The sequence below is a fragment of the Vicugna pacos genome, chromosome X, assembly GCF_048564905.1.
Source record: "Vicugna pacos chromosome X, VicPac4, whole genome shotgun sequence".
In the NCBI taxonomy this organism is placed as follows: Eukaryota; Metazoa; Chordata; class Mammalia; order Artiodactyla; family Camelidae; genus Vicugna; species Vicugna pacos.
Window position 1 is genome coordinate 63,283,508 of NC_133023.1, and position 19,401 is coordinate 63,302,908.

Below are 19,401 nucleotides of genomic sequence, written 5' to 3' on the forward strand. Positions count from 1 at the left end.
CAAAAAATTATGATAACTCAGAGAAAAAAATGTGACAATGAGTGTGTATATGTCCATGAATAACTGAAAAATTGTGCTGAACACTGGAACTTGATACAACATTGTAAAATGATTATAAATCAATAAAAATTGTTAAAAAAAAGTGTGCTCAAGGTCACTAGCCATCAGGGAAATGTAAATTAAAACCACAGTGAGATATCTCCTCATACTTATTAGGATGAATATTACGAAATAAAAAATAAAAAGTGTTGGTGAGGATGTGGTAGAAATGAAAACTAGTACAACTCTTATGGAAATCTATATGTAGATTCCTCAAACAATTAAAAATAGAACTATCTTTTTGGCAGTGGGTTTGCTGCCAGGACACAGGTGTCTTGAAAACGACTGCTAAATCTAAGCCAAAATGGGAAAGGAGAAGACTCACATCAACATCATGTTCATCAGACATGTAGATTCTGGCAAGTCTACCATCACTAGCCATCTGATATACAAATGTGATGGCATCAACAAAAGAACCATTGAAAAGTTTAAGAAGGAGACTGCCTAGATGGGAAAGGACTCCTTCAAGTATGCCTGGGTCTTGGACAAACTGAAGGCAGAACATGAGCCCGGTATCACCATTGATATCTCCCTGTGGAAATTCGAGACCAGCAAGTACTACGTGACCCTCATTGATGTCCTAGGACACAGAGGCTATATCAACAACATGATTACAGGCACATCTCAGGCTGACTGTGCTGTCTTCATTGTTGCTGCTGGTGTTGGTGAATTTTAAGCAGGTATCTCCAAGAATGGGCAGACCCGTGAGCATGCCCTTCTGGCTTACACACTGGGTGTGAAACAACTAATCGTTGGCATTAATAAGATGGATTCCGAGAAGAGGCAAGATGCCGGAGTAGAAGGGCGCTTGTAAGTCACCCTCTCCCACAAACACACCAAGATCCACATCTACAGACTCACTCAGCCAACCAGATCACCTGCGGAACTCCGACAGAACATCGCCCTCTTCAAAAGATAAAGACGCCAAAAATCTGGTAGGAGAAAAGGAAAAAAGAAAGAACAAAAGGCAAAACAGCATGGGGCGGGTCCCGCGGGGAGGGAGCAGCAAAGGAGGACTGGCGCTTGCTCGCTGGGTCTCCCCTCTCCAACTGAGAGGCCAGCGGGACAGAGGGGGAGCCTCCGAGGCTCTGATCTGTACAGAGCAGCCCTTGTCTGACAGAACTAAGTTATACGGGCACAGAGCGTCCCCCCGACACCCAGCCTGAGACTCGGGTCGGCAGCGGCGAGCAAGGCCAGGCTGCACGGGCCGGGCAGAGGACGGGGGCGGCTGCACGGAGGCAGCTCCGGGGGACTGCAAGGGGCTGGGCGCCGTGGCTGTGGGTGTACAGGACAGAACAACCTGGGCCCTCCATAAAACAGCAAGATTGATGTGCTCTCGGGGGAAGGGTGCATACCCCCATCTCTGAAAACCCGCGGAAACTTTTTAGGGGAAGAGAGGCGGGGCCCTGGCACAGCCGCCATATTCTCCGGCGCTTAGCACCCAGGCGGGTGCAGGGGGGAATCCTGCATCCGCACCGAAGGGCTCAGCAGCCTCAAGGGCCAGACTGAGACGGGCCTACAGCCTGGGGCAGGTGGGATCCTTCCATCCTGGTCCCTCAGAGAACTTGCTCCACAAAGACAAACAAGGAGCTGGGTCTTGGCTCTGAGCAGGGACGAGGCTGCCCTTCGGTCTTCCCCGAGTCCACCTGCGGAGCACAGCCAGGTCAGAGCGCGGCCAGGGCGGAGCGCGACCAGGGCGGAGCGCGCAGCCACACAGAGCAGCAGAGCTACCAGCGGCACAGGCAGAGGGAGAGCGGCCCCGCCCCCGCCTGTAGGGCAGGAACACAGCCCCTGACCAAGGTGCTGGGAGGGGGCATGACCCGCCCTCCTGCCTGGCCAGTCTGCAGCACCTGACTGCAGTGTCCGGAGGGGCGGTGACCCGCCCGCCCACAGCAGAGGAGAGCTGCATCTGACCCCGTGTTAAGAGGAGGCGCAATCTGCTTGCCGACAGGTGCTGGGAGCAGCACAGAAGAGGGCGCCAACAGAGGGCCTATGAAAACAAGCTGAGCTTCCAAAACAGGACGAAGACAGAAGGACTTCACATTAAAAGCACACAGACTCCAGGAGAACACCGACAACCCCCCCTTTTTTTTGTTTTTTTTTTTGTTTTTGTTATTTTTTGTTTTGTTCTTAAATCTGTTTTTACCCGTTCTGTTTTCAATTACTCTCTTAATTTTTACTTGTTAATTCATTTCTATTTCTCTTGGGTTTTGATGTCTTGTTATTGATTAGACACAGGCTTCAAATACATCTATTCATCTCCCCACCCCCTTTTTTTTCCTTTTTCTTTTTTTTTTTAAGATTTTAAAAGGACGTCTCAACCCGATTAATACTCTGCTTCAACTCGCTCTTCTATTATTCATTATACACAGTTTTCAAACCCTCTTTGTCCATTATTTTAAAAATCTTTCTCTTTCTCTCTTATTATTTCTTTCTTTTTTTTCCCCTAAATTCTATTCATAAATAGGCATTAGATAGATAAAATACTTAAGATCCAAAATAGTCAACTGATACTCCATAAACCACAGTGCCAGAGAGGTATGAGCAAGATGAAGAAGCAGAGAAACCTCTCCCAATTAAAAGAACAAGAGGAATCCCCTGAAAGAAAGATCAATGAAATAGACATCGATAGCCTACTAGATCAAGATTTCAAAAAAGGAGTGATCAAATTGCTGAAGGAATTAAAAGAGATAGTGCTTAGAGAGATAAAATATGTCAAAAATGAAATTGAAGCTATAAAGAAGAGCCAAGCAGAATGGGTAAACACATTGACAGAGATGAGGAATGATTTAATAGCTGTGCAAAGCCGACTAGTTAATGCACAGGAACGAATTAGTGATCTAGAAGACAGGGCAATAGAAAGCACCCATTCAGAAGAATTACAAGATAAGCAAATAAAAAATAATGATAATAGCATAAGGGACCGATGGGATAATATAAAGCGTCCCAATCTTCACATAATAGGGGTCCCAGAAGGGGAAGAAGGATCAAAGGGGATTGAAAAGGTTTTTGAAGAAATCATGACTGAAAACTTCCCAAACTTAAAGAAGGAATCAGATATCCAAGTACAGGAAGCTCAGAGGGTCCCAAACAGGAAGAACCCAAATAGACCCACACCAAGACATATCATAATCAAGATGGCCAGAGGCAAGGATAAAGAAATGATTGTAAAGGCAGCAAGAGAAAAGCAAAGAGTGAATTACAAGTGAACCCCCATAAGGCTCTCACCTGATTTCTCTACACAAACACTACAGGCCAGAAGGGAGTGGCAAGATATATTCAAAGCCCTGAAAGAAAAAAAGATGCAGCCTAGGATACTTTACCCAGCAAGGCTATCCTTTAGGATAGAAGGAGAAATAAAGAGTTTCACAGACAAAAAAAAAGCTACAGTAGTTCAGCAACACTAAACCCATTCTAAAAGAAATATTGAAAGGGCTATTCTAAATAGAAAAGTAGCAGGATGCTACAGAAATGAGAGACTCACAACTGGAAAGGTGATAACTCATGAATTACAAATAAAGAAAACACAAAATTATAAAAGAAGACATACAAATCACTGAGAGTGGGAGAGGGAGGCAGGGAAATATAGAATTTTTTTTCTTTCTTTTTTAAATTTTTTTAACAGTAGGATGGGTTTGAGATCATGTTATTATCAGTTTAATAAAAACAGGTATAGGTTACTAGATTTCCAAAAAAGGGTAACCACAAGTCAAAAATTTACAAGGGAGTCACAAAAATTAAATGAAATCCATGATAATACAAAGGAAAATTACCAAACCACGAAAGGAAGAAGAAAGGAACAAAGAGGATATACCAATTCAACTGCAAAGATAAGTTCAAAATGGCAATAAACACACATCTATCATTAATTACTGTAAATGTTAATGGACTAAATGCTCCAGTCAAAAGACATAGAGTGGCAGACTGGATAATAAAGCAAGAACCTTCAATATGCACCCTACAAGAGACCCACTTTAGGGAGAAGGACACATATAGATTGAGAGTGAAAGGATGGAAAAGGATATTCCATGCAAATGGAAAAGCCAAAAAAGCAGGTGTTGCAGTACTGATTTCAGACAAAATAGACTTTAAAACAAAGGCCATAAAGAAAGATAAAGAGGGACATTTTATAATGATTAAAGGAGTGATACAAGATGAAGACATTACACTCGTTAATATATATGCACCCAATACAGGAGCACCTAAGTACATACAAGAATTACTAACAGAGATAAAGGGGGATATTGATGGGAATACAATCATAGTTGGAGATTTTAACACTGCATTAACATCACTAGACAGATCTTCCAGACAGAAAATAAACAAGGCAACAGAGAAATTAAATACTACAAAAGAAAAACTACATTTGGTGGATATTTTCAGAGCATTACACCCCCAAAAAATGGGATATACATTCTTTTCAAGTTCCCATGGAACATTTTCCAGGATCGTTCATGTACTTGGACACTAAAGAAACCTCAACAAATTTAAGAAGATAGAAATTATCTCAAGCATCTTTACTGACCACAATGCCATGAAACTGGAAATCAACAACAGAGAAACAAAGGAGAAAAAAAGAAAAGCATGGAGATTAAACAATATGTTATTGAAAAAACAATGGATCAATGAGGATATCAAAGCTGAAATTAAAAAATACCTTGAGACAAATGACAATGAAAGCACAACCATTCAAAACCTATGGGAAACAGCAAAGGCAGTGCTAAGAGGGAAGTTTATAGCGATACAGGCCTTCCTCAAAAAAGAAGAACAATCTCAAATAAACAAGTTAACCCACCACCTGAATCAATTAGAAAAAGAACAACAAAAAGCCCCAAAAAGCAGCAGAAGGAAGGAAATAATAAAGATCAGAGAGGATTTAAATACAATAGAGATTAACAAGACCATAGAAAAAATCAACCAAACCAAAAGCTGGTTATTTCAAAAAGTAAATAAAATCGACAATCCGCTGGCCAAACTCACAAAGAAGAAAAAAGAGAGAGCACAAATTAGCAAAATAAGAAAGGAAAATGGAGAAATTACAACAAACAAAATAGAAATGCAGAATATCATACGAAAATATTTTGAAAAACTATATGGAATCAAACTGGATAACCTAGAGGAGATGGACAAGTTTCTGGAAACATACTGTCCACCAAAACTGAATCAAGAAGAAACTGAACACTTGAACAATCCGATCACAAGAAAGGAAATAGAAATAGCAATTAAAAACCTCTCTACCAATAAAAGTCCAGGACCGGATGGCTTCACTGGGGAATTCTACCAAACATACAAAGAAGAACTCATACCAGTCCTTCTCAAAGTCTTCCAGACGATGGAAACTGAGGGAATACTCCCAAACTCATTCTATGAAGCCACCATCACCCTGATACCAAAACCAGGCAAAGACACTACAAAAAAAGAGAATTATAGGCCAATATCACTGATGAACATAGATGCCACAATCCTCACCAAAATTTTAGCAAATAGAATCCAACAACACATAAAAAAGATGATACATCATGACCAAGTGGGGTTCATCACAGGGACACAAGGCTGGTTCAACATACGCAAATCAATCAATGTAATACATCACATCAACAAGAGAAAGGACAAAAACCACATGATCATCTCAATTGATGCAGAAAAAGTATTTGATAAAATTCAACACCCATTTATGATAAAAACTCTTGCCAAAGTGGGTATAGAGGGAACATATCTCAACATAATAAAAGCTATATATGACAAACCTACAGCCAGCATAGTTCTCAACGGTGAAAAACTCAAAAGCTTCCCACTAAAATCTGGGACAAGACAAGGATGCCCACTATCACCACTCCTATTCAACGTAGTCCTGGAAGTCCTAGCCACAGCAATCAGGCAAGAGAAAGAAATAAAAGGGATCCAAATTGGAAAGGAAGAGGTAAAATTGTCATTATATGCTGATGACATGTTACTATATATAGAAAACCCTAAAAGGTCCACACAAAAGCTACTAGAGCTGATTGAAAAATTCAGCAAGGTAGCAGGTTACAAAATTAATGTTCAAAAATCAGTTGCATGTCTTTACACTAACGATAAATCAACAGAAAAAGTAAGTAAAGAAACAATCCTCTTTAAAATAGCACCCAAAGTAATAAAATATCTGGGAATAAATCTATCCAAGGAGGTGAAAGAATTATACACAGAAAACTATAAACCATTGATGAAGGAAATTAAAGAAGACTTTGAAAAGTGGAAAGATATTCCATGCTCTTGGATCGGAAGAATCAATATTTTTAAAATGGTCACACTGCCCAAGGCAATCTACAGATTTAATGCAATCCCTATCCAATTACCCAGGACATAGTTCACAGAACTAGAACAAATCATAATAAAATTTATATGGAACCATCAAAGACCTAGAATTGCTAAAGCATTCCTGAAGAGAAAGGAAGAGGCTGGAGGAATAACTCTCCCAGACTTCAGACAATACTATAGGGCTACAGTCATCAAGACACCATGGTATTGGTACCAAAACACACATATGGACCAATGGAACAGAATAGAGAGCCCAGAAATGAATCCACAAACCTTTGGTCAACTAATCTTCGACAAAGGAGGCAAGAATATAGAATGGAATAAAGACAAAGGTGTTGGGAAAACTGGACAGCAGCATGTAAAACAATGAAGCTAGAACACAGCCTTACACCATATACAAAAATCAACTCAAAATGGATTAAAGACTTAAACATAAGACAAGATACAATAAACCTCCTAGAGGAAAACATAGGCAATACATTATCTGACATACATTTCAAAAATTTTCTCCTAGAAGAAATAAAAGCAAGAATAAACAAATGGGACCTAATGAAACTTACAAGCTTCTGCAGAGCAAAGGAAACCAGAAATAAAACAAGAAGAAAACCTACGGATTGGGAGAAAATTTTTGCAAGTGAAACCGACAATGGCTTGATCTCCAAAATATATAAGGAGCCCATACGATTCAATAAGGAAAAAATAAACAACCCAATCCAAAAATGGGCAGAAGACCTAAACAAGCAACTCTCCAAGGAAGACATACGAATGATCAAAAAGCACATGAAAAAATGCTCAATATCACTAATTATCAGAGAAATGCAAATCAAAACTAAAATGAGGTATCACCTCACACTGGTCAGAATGGCCGTCATTCAAAAATCCAAAACTGACAAATGCTGGAGAGGCTGTGGAGAAAGGGGAACCCTCCTACACTGCTGGTGGGAATGCAGTTTGGTGCAGCCACTATGGAAAACAGTGTGGAGATTCCTCTAAAGACTAAGAATGGACTTACCATATGACCCAGGAATCCCACTCCTGGGTTTGTATCCAGAAGGAAATCTTCTTCAGGATGACACCTGCACCCCAATGTTCATAGCAGCACTTTTTACAATAGCCAAAACATGGAAACAGCCTAAATGTCCATCAATAGGTGACTGGATAAACAAGAGGTGGTATATTTATACAATGGAATACTACTCAGCCATAAAAACCGACAACATAACGCCATTTGCAGCAACATGGATACTCCTAGAGAATGTCATTCTAAGTGAAGTAAGCGAGAAAGAGAAAGAAAAATACCGTATGAGATTGCTCATATGTGGAATCTAAAGACTCATGGACAGAGAATACAGACTTGTGGTTACCAGGGGGGTTGAGGGTGGGAAGGGATAGACTGGGATTTCAAAATTGTAGAATAGATAAACAAAATTACACTGTATAGCACAGGGAAATATACACAAAATATTATGATAACTCACAGAGAAAAAAATGTGACAATGAGTGTGTATATGTCCATGAATGCCTGAATAATTGTGCTGAATACTGTAATTTGACACAACGTTGTAAAATGATTATAAATCAATAAAAAATGTTAAAAAAAAATAAGATGAATTCCACTGAGCCACCCTACAGCCAGGGGAGATACGAGGAAATTGTTGAGGAAGTCAGCACCTACATTAAGAAAATTGGCTACAACCCTGACACAGTAGCATTTGTGCTAATTTCTGGCTGAAATGGTGACAACATGCTGGAGCCAAGTGCTAACATGCTTGGTTCAAGGGATGAAAAGTCACCCGTAAAGATGGCAATGCCAGTGGAACCATGTTGCTTGAGGCTCTGGATTGCATCCTGCCACCAACTTAGCCAACTGACAAGCCCTTGTGGTTGCCCCTCCAGGATGTTTAGAAGATTGGTGGTACTGGTACTGTCATTGTGGGTCGAGTGGAGCCTGGTGTTCTCAAACCTGGCATGGTGATCACCTTTGTTCCAATCAATGTTACAACTGAAGTCAAGTCTGTTGAGATGCACCATGAAGCTTTGAGTGAAACCCTCCCTGGGGACAACATGGGCTTCAACATCAAAAACATGTCTGTCAAGGATATTCGTTGTGGCAATGTGTCTGGTGACAGCAAAAATGATCCATCAATGGAAGCAGCTGGCTTCACAGCTCAAGTAATTATCTTGAACCATGCAGGCCAGATCAGTGCTGGATATGCACCTGTGCTGGATTGTCACACAGCTCACATTGCTTACAAGTTTGCTGAACTGAAGGAGAAGATTGACCATTGTTCTAGGAAAAAGCTGGAAGATGGCCCCACGTTCTTGAAATCTGGTGATGCTGCCATTGTTGACATGGTTCCTGGCAAGCCCATGTGTGTTGAGAGCTTCTCTGACTATCCTCCTCTGGGCCGTTTTGCTGTCCATGACATGAGACAGACAGTTGTTGTGGGTGTCATCAAGACAGTGGACAAGAAGGCAGCTGGAGCTGTCAAGGTCACCGAGTCTGCCCAGAAAGTTCAGAAGGCTAAACGAATATTTTCTCCAATACCTGTCACCTCAGTCTTAATCAGGTTTGGAAGAAAGGTCTCAGAATTGTTTGTCTCAATTGGCCATTTAAGTTTAATAGTAAAAGACTGGTTAATGATAACAATGAATTATAAAACCTTCAGAAGGAAAGGAGAATGTTTTGTGGATCATTTGTTTTTTATTTGTGTGTGGCAGTTTTAAGATATCAGTTTTTAAAATCAGCACTTTTTAATGGAAACAACTTGACCAAATGTCTGTCACAGAATTTTGAGACCCAATAAAACAAAGTTTAATGAGAATTTAAAAAATAAATAAAACTAAATAAAAATAGAACTATCATATGATGCAGCACTTCTGGACTTATAAATAAAAAACTGAACCCTGTATACCTAAAAGATACCTACACACCTGTGTCCATTAAAGCATTATTTACCAAGGCAAAGACATGGAAACAAACTAGTCATCAGAAGATAAACTGATAAAGAAAACACAGTCTATACATACAATGGAATATTATACAGCATTAAAAATAAGGAAATCCTGTCATTTGTTATGACATGGATACTTATCTTCAAATTCATCACAATGTATACATTAAACATGTACAGCTTTTTGTATGTCATTCATACCTCTATTAAAAATGAAAGACATAAATCTAGATATAAAGATATAAAAATAAAAAAGATATAAAAGAAAAAATGATATAAAAAGACTGTCACACATTAGCAATGACTTCTGTAAAAGAAAAAAAAAGCTTTCAATAAAAAGAAAGAAGTAATCTACTAGCTTATACCATACCTAGGTTCTGGACAACTGTGGCTATGCTCAGTAATCAACCGGGAAGTTTTCACTGGCTTTTTTCAATAATACTATGTAATAAATAGCCCTCAAAATTCAATGAATTACAACACAAGTGTTTATATTTCTCACTGATGAGTCTGTAACTGATTTGCCACTCTCTGACTAAGACTTTGGGTTGACTGAGGTTGGATACATCACGGATTGAATTTAAGTCTGCTCCTCATTTTCCTCAATTTTCTTCTTTGACCAGAAGATTCTCAGGGCATATACTTCTCAAGACATATCACAGGAGAGCAAGAGGACAAGCCATTCATGCCTGCACATTTTAAACATTTACTGGCATCATTTCCAATAACTTTTCATTAGCCAAGGCAAGTCACAAAACCAAGTATACTTCACCCATATTAGGAGGATTCTATGAGCGTACCTGGCAAAGTATGTGGATGTATAACTCTATTAACAAGGGAGGGAAAAATCAGGACTAATAATCCAGTTTATCGTGGTGGGGTATATCAATGTTGACTCTGCTCAATTACAGTGTCTCTAGAAGTTTCAGAAAACAACTATACAAAGGATTGTTGAAAGAACTGGAAATATTTAAACTTCACAAGATAAAACCGGTTAGAGATGGTAGAAAAGGATTTCCTGTTTAGGGGAAATGGTTGGATAAAGACTCATCTAGCAATAAAAGAATGTATGATTATTTGAGACATTTCCTTGCAGGGAATATTGTTTAATAGACTGGGTAGAAAGGGATGGAGTTGCTGGGGCAGAGATAGCTGAGTCTTTGTTCACAGGGTGGAGCTTCTGTGAGTTTTACTGGCTGCTTTTAATGGCCTTGCTTTCAAGAGAAAGGAAGTTCTTACTATACATGTTGTTATATATCCCAAGCTCTCCTCTCAGGGTTCATTGGTTTGCTTCAAAATGGAGAAGAACATCATCTGAATCTTCTGAGATATTTTGTAGATATTCAAGTTCCTATCCAATCAGAAATTTTCTGTCAAATCTTTGCAGATTATTCCATCTCATTTCCTCATTTGCAAAACTAAGGGGAGGGATGTTGAACTGTACAATCTCAAAGAAAGGAGACAAAGATGCTTGAATTTATTGGTTACCTTGTATGTGCCTGACACTGTATTGTATGTTTCCACAGTCTCTTGAAGCTCTGGCAGTCGGTGCTTCTGTAGTTTTACACTGTCAGTAAGAACCTATAGCTAACAGCACAAATAGCAGAAAACTTTGTGAACTACTGTTGCTATCTAATGTTTTTTTCATAAAACTGTCCATAAAATTCACATCTGTGACCTTTCTCATAATATTCCTTTCTTCATTTTCTTCCTCAAAAACATAATAGCCATTGATTTATTCAGTCATAAAATGCAGCATGATAATGGATGATCTGAAATCCTTTAAAAGAGCTTTTCAGTCACTCCCAAGAGATGACCCTGTGCTCAAAGCTCCAAATTACAATCTAGTCACTGAGGTTTCAACACAGTTCAATATTAATGATAATACCTATTATTTATTGAGCATTTATTTTATGCCTTGAACTATGCTAGATGCTTTGTATATGTAATTTTATTTAAGCAGTGATCTCTTCTATGAGTGTTTATAGTCATGGCATCTTGGGCTGCAAGACTAAATGCAATTACAAAAACATTGTGTGCTGAACTTGCTACTAAAGTTCAACTTAATTTAGAATATTATCTCTTAAAATCCAAATATTTTTCAAAATTGCACACGCTCTACAGAGTGTCCTTATTATATTTTCTTCATGGAATTAAATTTTATTGCCTTGAATTATGTCTTCCATGACTTATTAAGCATTGGAATTATTTTCTGGGCAGCTAACACTGTTAGTAATCTTGTATATTTGAGATATTTAAAGTTCAAAGTTGAATTTAATAGTATTTCTTTGATACAAGCTCTGTGATAACATTTGTTAATTATGATATAGAATTGTCCTCATATGTTAGATCCATAGCTATTCAGAATAGTGATATGTACTGAGTACTTATTAAGTACCAGGCAAAGTTCAAAGCACATTTTACATGTATTACATACATTTATACATATCAACTTATTTCATCCTCAAAGCAATTCTATAAATAAGCATTAGTATTATCATCATCATTGTCTTTACACATAAAGAAGTGAAAACACAGAGATGTTAATTTGCTTAGGGACACACATCAAGGAAGATGTGTGAACTGAAGCAATTGGTTCTAGAATCTGCACTCAAAATCATTGTTATGATGCTTCTGGATAGTTAGTTATGGGGCTTAATGTACCTCCTTTAATCGTATCTGATGGCATTAGATCCTTTATTCTTAGATGGTAATCTGAGATGGCTAGACTACAGGTAATGTTTTTCTCTCTTTGTTAGGCAATTATTTTTGGAAGACAGAAACTTTATTTGGCCTAACCACTGTTCAGGTCTGGCTACACAATTTTCAGTGTTCAGTGAAATTAAAGATGCAAGACCCCTTGTTCAAAAAGTGGGGGGAAAAGCTTTGTTAAGGAAACTAAAATATGTAAATCTTATTTTCTTCTACAGTCTCTCCCACAACTTGACATGATATTTTTATTTGTTATTGAGTGTCATACTCATTCAAGCACAGACACACTCATAAGGAAGCAGAGAAGTGGGAGGAGGCTGGGTTGTGCATGAACCAAGACTTCAAACCCCTAGTACATGCTCCATTGTCCCATTGGACATCACTTACAAAACAAAAATTCAAAGATAAACATATTAAGAATTTCAAGACTGATCACAGAGCATTAAACCCCAAGCATGAGGCCCTTCTGAGCACATGGCCTTGTATGACTTTATTGGTCATATGCCTATGAAGCAACTATTTCACAAAAATATTTGAGGCAGTCTTGTGTAGTTGTTGCGTCAGAGTACCTGTGTTTGAATCTTGACTCCCTAACTTTTCAGATTTAGATTAAAGATTGGGTTTACTCACCTATAAGTATTGTGGGAATAAAAGAACTTTCTTCACAGAACTCTGCTGAAGTTTAGGTGAGACAATTCATGTTTGTATACACTGGTTTGCATTTATCATTCTATAAATGTAAGACATGTCATTTAATTTCAAAGGGGATTGGATGAAGCAATAGGCTTAGAACTAACTATGTCTGGTGGACACATTTTTCTCAGCATATTTCTCCCCTATTCCTATAGAATGCTTTCTTTCTGGAAATTGCTATCCCAATCCAAATCCATTCATAGCAACTGAGAGTACTGACTTGTGAGTACAATGTGTACCTCCATTTCTAACCATAGTTGATTAATTCAGGGTTGATACCAAAACCAGGTAAGGCTCAGTCAGTTTTTGGAATTCAGAGGTAATGCAGCTGCATTTCTGGAATCACTGGAACTGGAGTCTGAAATTCAGTCAAGATGTTTCTCTCCTGCCCTCTGCTTCTTTCTGCCCACATGCTTCATTTATTTCTTCTTTAAGTTCTGTTCCCAATTTGTATGAAATATCCCAGGATCCTTAATACAAACTGCTCTTTTGTTTTAATTTAGTTTGAATTGGGCTTCTGATACATGCAATTAAAAAAGCCCTGTCTGTACACAATCTCATTATAGAAATCTGATCCCAAGAATGCATTTGTATTTTTTATCTTCCTCACTTGGGTATTCACTATATGACAGATAATGCAGCTATTCAAATTCTACCATGTGGTAAAATCCAGATCAATAATCACCAATTATACAAAGACTTTCTGACCACCCCAGTCAAAAACAGCCTCTCTCTTCCCTGAACTCCTAAACAACCTCCCTCTCTTTCATTCTACAACAGTGGTGTATACGCCATACTGTCCTATAGCTATCACTTTATTAGTTACAAATTTGGTTTAGTTATTTGTGTATGTGTCACAACAAGGATTGGAATGTAAATAAGGACCTATCTAGAATTATTATTATTATTATTATTATTATTATTATTATTAACCATTATATTCTCTGAAAGCATTAATGAAATAATGAATAAATAAGTCTTGGAGTTACCCAGTAGCATCCTCCTTGTAATTTCTTGTGTTATTAGTAATAGTGATGACTAGCATTTTTAGGAAGCTCTCTGCTTATTTCTTGTGTAAAAATACGGAGGCTGCAAAGGAATCATTGCCTTCAACGTTCCCCCAACATAATAAAGTTCACCAGTAGAAAAATTGCTCAATTATTAGCCCAATAAAGCAGTCCTAACTTTACTCTTCTACAGACTTTATGCTTGAAAGAGTTTTATAACTATACTTAATTATTCTCTTTCTGTCTTGGCAAACAAAAGATTACAGGAGACAGATGTTCCTATTTCCAGACATCAGAATCCAATAGCAACTTTAGTCAACATCTTTTATATTTTGATTTGGTTATTAAGCCTTGATTTTAAATGTATCAGGCCTTAACCCATTGTTAAAGAGAAAAAGGAAAATCAATATGAATCCAGAGATATTATGTCTTTCACATAGGCCAGAAGTTCTTAACCTTGGCACTACTGACAACTTGGACTGAAAAAGTCTTTGTTGTGTGGGGCTGCCCTGTGCATTGTAGGATATTTAGCATTACTCCTGGACATTATTCACTAGATGCCAGTAGCACCCGCACCCTCCATTCCAGATGTGATCATTAAAAATGTCTCCAGAAGGTCCTTGCTGTTTATTTTATATATAGTAGTATGTATCTGTTAATCCCAAACTCTTAATTTACTATATAGTACAAGGAACTATATTCAATAAAATAACTTCTAATGGAAAATTATATATATATATATATATATATATATATATATGAATCATTTTGCTGTACACCTAAAACTAACCTAACAATGTAAATCAACTGTACATCAACAAAATTGTTTTAATGTCTTCAGATCTTTCCAAACATTCCCTGGTGGGAAAAATTGCCCCTGTTGAGAACCACTGATACAGAGAATATAATTACTATACTGTCCTTTTACTCTTAAAGCAAAATTATTTCTTACCAAATGTTCACAAAAAGCACAGAATTTTAACATTGAAAGGGCCTCAGAAAACAACCCTCTCATTTTACTAATGAAGATCTCATGTTCAGATTTCTTGACTCCCACATAGGATTTGAGCCACCATAGCATACTCACATTAGGAAATCGTATTAACATGGTCAAAGCTTTCCAGTTGGCCACTTGGACTGCCACTTAAAAATTTTGGTTTGACTACTTCTTCAGCAGAACTGGCTGCATAATTTGTGAGTCCTGGTACAAAATTAATATGTGGGACCTCTTGTTTTAAAAGCAGAAAATATGTGTTGTTAAAGCTTATTTCTTTATTTTATGGTCTCTCTCTTGACTTTTCATAGTGTTTTTTATTTGATTTCTAATATTGTATTCACTCAGGGATGGGGATACTTTAGGGTTAGTATAAGCTAAGGCCCTACCCCACTACTTGGTGCATGCCCATCAGCTGCTGGGTTCTCCTTCTTGCCAGCTGCTAGATCAATGTGCCATGCCCTTTCAGAGAGTGGGAGAAGTTCAACAAGGTATATTACTTTCCCAAAATCCTACACACAGTGAATGAAAGACTTCCAAAAATGACTAATCACTAGGACTTACTCCTGAACTGAGAGTGGTGGATGTGCTAAAGGATCACTCTTTCTCTGAGGCCATGATTTCTGTCAGCCCAGGGAAAGTATGACTACTACCATGCCCCAGTCCAAGACTTACAGGGACCTCAACCTTTTCCACAAGTTCAGGAGGCAGCACTGGTTGTTGGGCAGCCATGGGCCTTGCTAATTCATTCTGGAGGGGTAGAGAGGCAGTGAGAGGAAGGATTACACATGAAGTCAGGCTACAAACTCCTGTCACATGTTCCCTTGTCTCTTTGGACTTTATGTACAAAACACAATCCCAAGATAAAATTACTAAGAATTTTAAATTGGTGACTTCAGAATATTAAACCCTAAACTCTTATGAGTGTGATACCCTGTAGCACTGTGAGAATTGTATGCCCATGTTGTCTGCCCTCTTCCCAGAATCAGAATGCAAAACTTACCAATACATAGCTGCCTAAAGTGACAATTATATAAAGAAAATTCATCAAAGTTATAGTTCATTAAAAGAAAATGATTATTGCCATTTTCTCATGATTATCCACTTTGCAGTCATGTTTATGTTAATGCATTGGGGAGATTCTTTGAAAAACAATTTTACTATGTCATTATTGATTTCTTGCAAGATTTTAAACTCTGAGCAAATATAACAACTATTGCTATACATTCTGGATGTCTTAGTTTTATCCAGCAGGAAATAATATATCTTATGAATTTGTAATACAAAATATTTGAAACTTTGGGTCTTATGGTGAGAGTGTAGGGCAGGAAATAAGAAAAGCTGTATTTTTGCTTTTCATAATCTGGCACTTACCTATGTACTATTTACCATGGATAAAATACACACAAAACAAGAAGTTTTGAAAATGTGATCATATATTCAACTACCTGTTCAGACAGCATCATAAATCACTTGAATGTAGTCTCAAGATGTCCCATCAACTTCTCTCCACATTTAAATGATTCTAAGATGGTTAAGACAGTACTACTGATATGGCTGTCAATTCCATTAAGGAAATTCTATCAATATGATTATAGCTCATCAACAAGTTCATTAAGACATTATTTAGACAAGTTGAACCTAGGGAGAAAGAACTGGTTTAATGATTACCTTTCCAGGGTGAGGGTTAACAGTCTATCAATATGGTCTTCTATTTGCAAGTGAGACCTAGCTCAGCTGTTGAATCTGCTTGGTTCCATAAGAAGAGATACGTAAGCAGTTGATAGTGTTTACATCAGAGGCTAACAGCAGGCGACTGTAAAAACCTGGACTCCAAAGTAATTGGAATAGAAAATGAATTCAACTCATTAACAGGTCTCCGAAACAGAGACCTTTGAAAATTGGCTTGACAGTTTCATTTAGTAAGTATTCAACACTTCCAGGCAACCCCACTAGACTCACCTTTCATTTTCCTCTTGGTGGTCCTTATAGCCAGTCTCTGCTGCCTGTTAACAGTTACTGCTCTTGTGAGGAAATGCTTTGCAGTGGCTGCAGACACTCTAATGTATATATGCACAAACACACAGGATATTTTCCTCCTGAAAATTATGGAACTTTCATAGCCAAATTTTCACAGCAGGGAAGCAGCCAGAAAAGTTCTATAGCAAAGGGAAGATTGTTCCCATTATAGTAGCTCTGGAGATGAATATCCAGTCACATAGACTGTCAGTGTCCATCATCACCAGGATGAATTTCAGTTGTATGAATAGAAGTGGCCTGACACTAAGCTCTGCTGTTTTTTTTCAGGCTTCCCTAAGACTAGTTTGATTAAACAAAATTGTTCGTAGAATGTCAGAGCTGAGATTATTAAATTTCCCATAGAATCTTGAGAGGTATCATTAACTACCGAAGGTCACATTAGAATTCAAATCTCTAAGTCTGAAACAACCTAAAATTCCTCCCAAAGACTTGATTTTTTAAAGGGCAGACTAGTGTAAAAATAGGTAAATTAAATGTGAGAAACAGTAGATTTGAGGAGATATATTCATCAGCTCAGCACTCTAGCAACTTGATGGCACCCCACACAAAGTGAAGTGGAAAATTTAAGCAATTATGTAGGTAATTCAGTTCAAAACACACTCATCTGAAATAGCCAGATAATTGAAGCAATAATTCTTTTTTGTCTTGAATTATCTTGATAGTTGTCTCAATTATCCACTTCACTGTGTGTGTGTAGACTCAGTCAGCCAGAGAGATCATAATTATCACTACTTGACCTTAATCTGATCTCTTCCCTTGTAAAATAGTTACCAGTAAATGTGCACCTAAAGGCAACATGGGAGAGGTGCAGTAAAGAGATCCAAGTGCCCTTTAAGTATCTCCAGAAAGAACAGAAAATGGTGAAATGGAGTGTGTGAATTGTGTGTGTATGAACTCAATTTGAATTAAGCAATTACACCTGTCATCAAAATCAGCCATTAGAATTTGGGCATTACCTAAGTACAAGATAGCAAGATGGCTTTGTATGTTGTTTGACTGAAGGGGTTTAATTTAGTTACAAATATATTTTTTCTATCATGAAAAACCAAGGCCAATAGCTCTTTTAAAAAGGTTAAGAGTATGTGACTTTTACACATCACACGTGATACATTATGGCCCATTTTCAGACAAGAACTCAGTTGCAAATAAGCAGGTTAACCATATCTTAAGGGTAAACCTCTTCTCCACACAAAGATGTGGCTATTTACAAATGGATGGATGGAATCTACCCTTATGAGTTTTTACTGTGTCCCCATTAAAGTAGATTTGAAAATGTAAAACAAACAAACACAAAGTTCAATAAAGTTGATTGCTTTTTAACTTAGGGGAAAGGAAAGCAATGCAGAAATAGTTGGATATTTGTGTATAAACTTTGGAATCCTGTGGAGAGAAGAGGGTTTGTAAGTATTTGCTATTTGACATCGCATTTTGCATCGGTTTAAATCAACATTTGTTGTTTTTTTTCAAATACTATTAAGAAGTGTTGTCAATGTAGTATAGTAGTTTAGTGCATGGTCTCTGGAGCTAGGTTAGCTGAGCTAAAATCCATAACTCTGCGAATTATTAATTATGTGAATTTGGTCAAGTGTTTTAGCCTCTCTTATGGGGATTAGTTTCCTTTGCTATAAAATGAAAGTAATGATGATGCCTATCTTCTAGGGTTGTTTTGAAGACCAAATACCTAGGAATTGATTAAAATGGTGCTTGCAACATAATAAAGACAACTCTAATTATTAGTTATTATTATCATTTCATTTTCCTTGTAGATATGTACATGTAAGGACATAGATTCATGTTAGAAGGCAAAAACTGATACAAATTAGAGATATTCACTTACTAGTCTCTGCTGGAGCTTACCTTAGCATTAAAGAACCACCATATAGATGCATTTGAGGGGCACTCTGGCTGTTCTAATCATCTCATTTACCAATAAGGAAATTAGTCTGAAAAAAAAAGGAGTGGATTTGCTCAGAGTCACACAGTTATGAAGCAGCAGAATTGAACCAGATGATAGAGACCTAGAAAATCTAAAGTCAAGTGACCAGTTTGAAATTTTTAAAAGAAGTATGCTTTTCATTTATGCCACCCAGCATATGTGAGAGTTTACTTGTAAGTGGTAATTTCCTTCTCCTCCTTTTATTTAAAACCGCAATTTTTTCACCATTTTTTGGTAGGACGGTTGAGAAAAGTAAAGAGATGACAGTTGAGGGATATATCCAGGGGAGATTGTTTAGAAACCTGAAGGCATTTCAAAAACATTGTGGTATCCTGAGAAGTGAAGTAGAAGAGTGGGGAGATTAGATTCACACACACACACACACACACACACACAACCTACTAACCAAGCTAGAGTAGAGTACAAAAATGGGTTTCCTCTATGGATTAGTACTGTTTTCAACTAGGCTTATATAGCTCACTCCATATCTTCTGCCATTGAGGCTTCCAAGATAATGCTGACCAGGAAAACTTCTCCAATTCCTATCACCATCTGTCTCCTTAATCTCTCCACCTTCAGCATATATCAAGAAAATCTGAGTGAGTTTGAATAAGCTTTTCAGCAATTCTTAGATACTCTCTTCTTCCTTTAATTCAACACTTTTTACAG

General features: G+C 37.7%; 1 pseudogene; it reads left to right on the plus strand.

Annotated features, from left to right (window-relative positions):
- Nucleotides 1–403: 403 nt before the first annotated feature.
- LOC102530877 (elongation factor 1-alpha 1 pseudogene) lies at nt 404–19,097 on the plus strand (annotated as a pseudogene).
- The last annotated feature ends 304 nt before the right edge of the window (nt 19,098–19,401 follow it).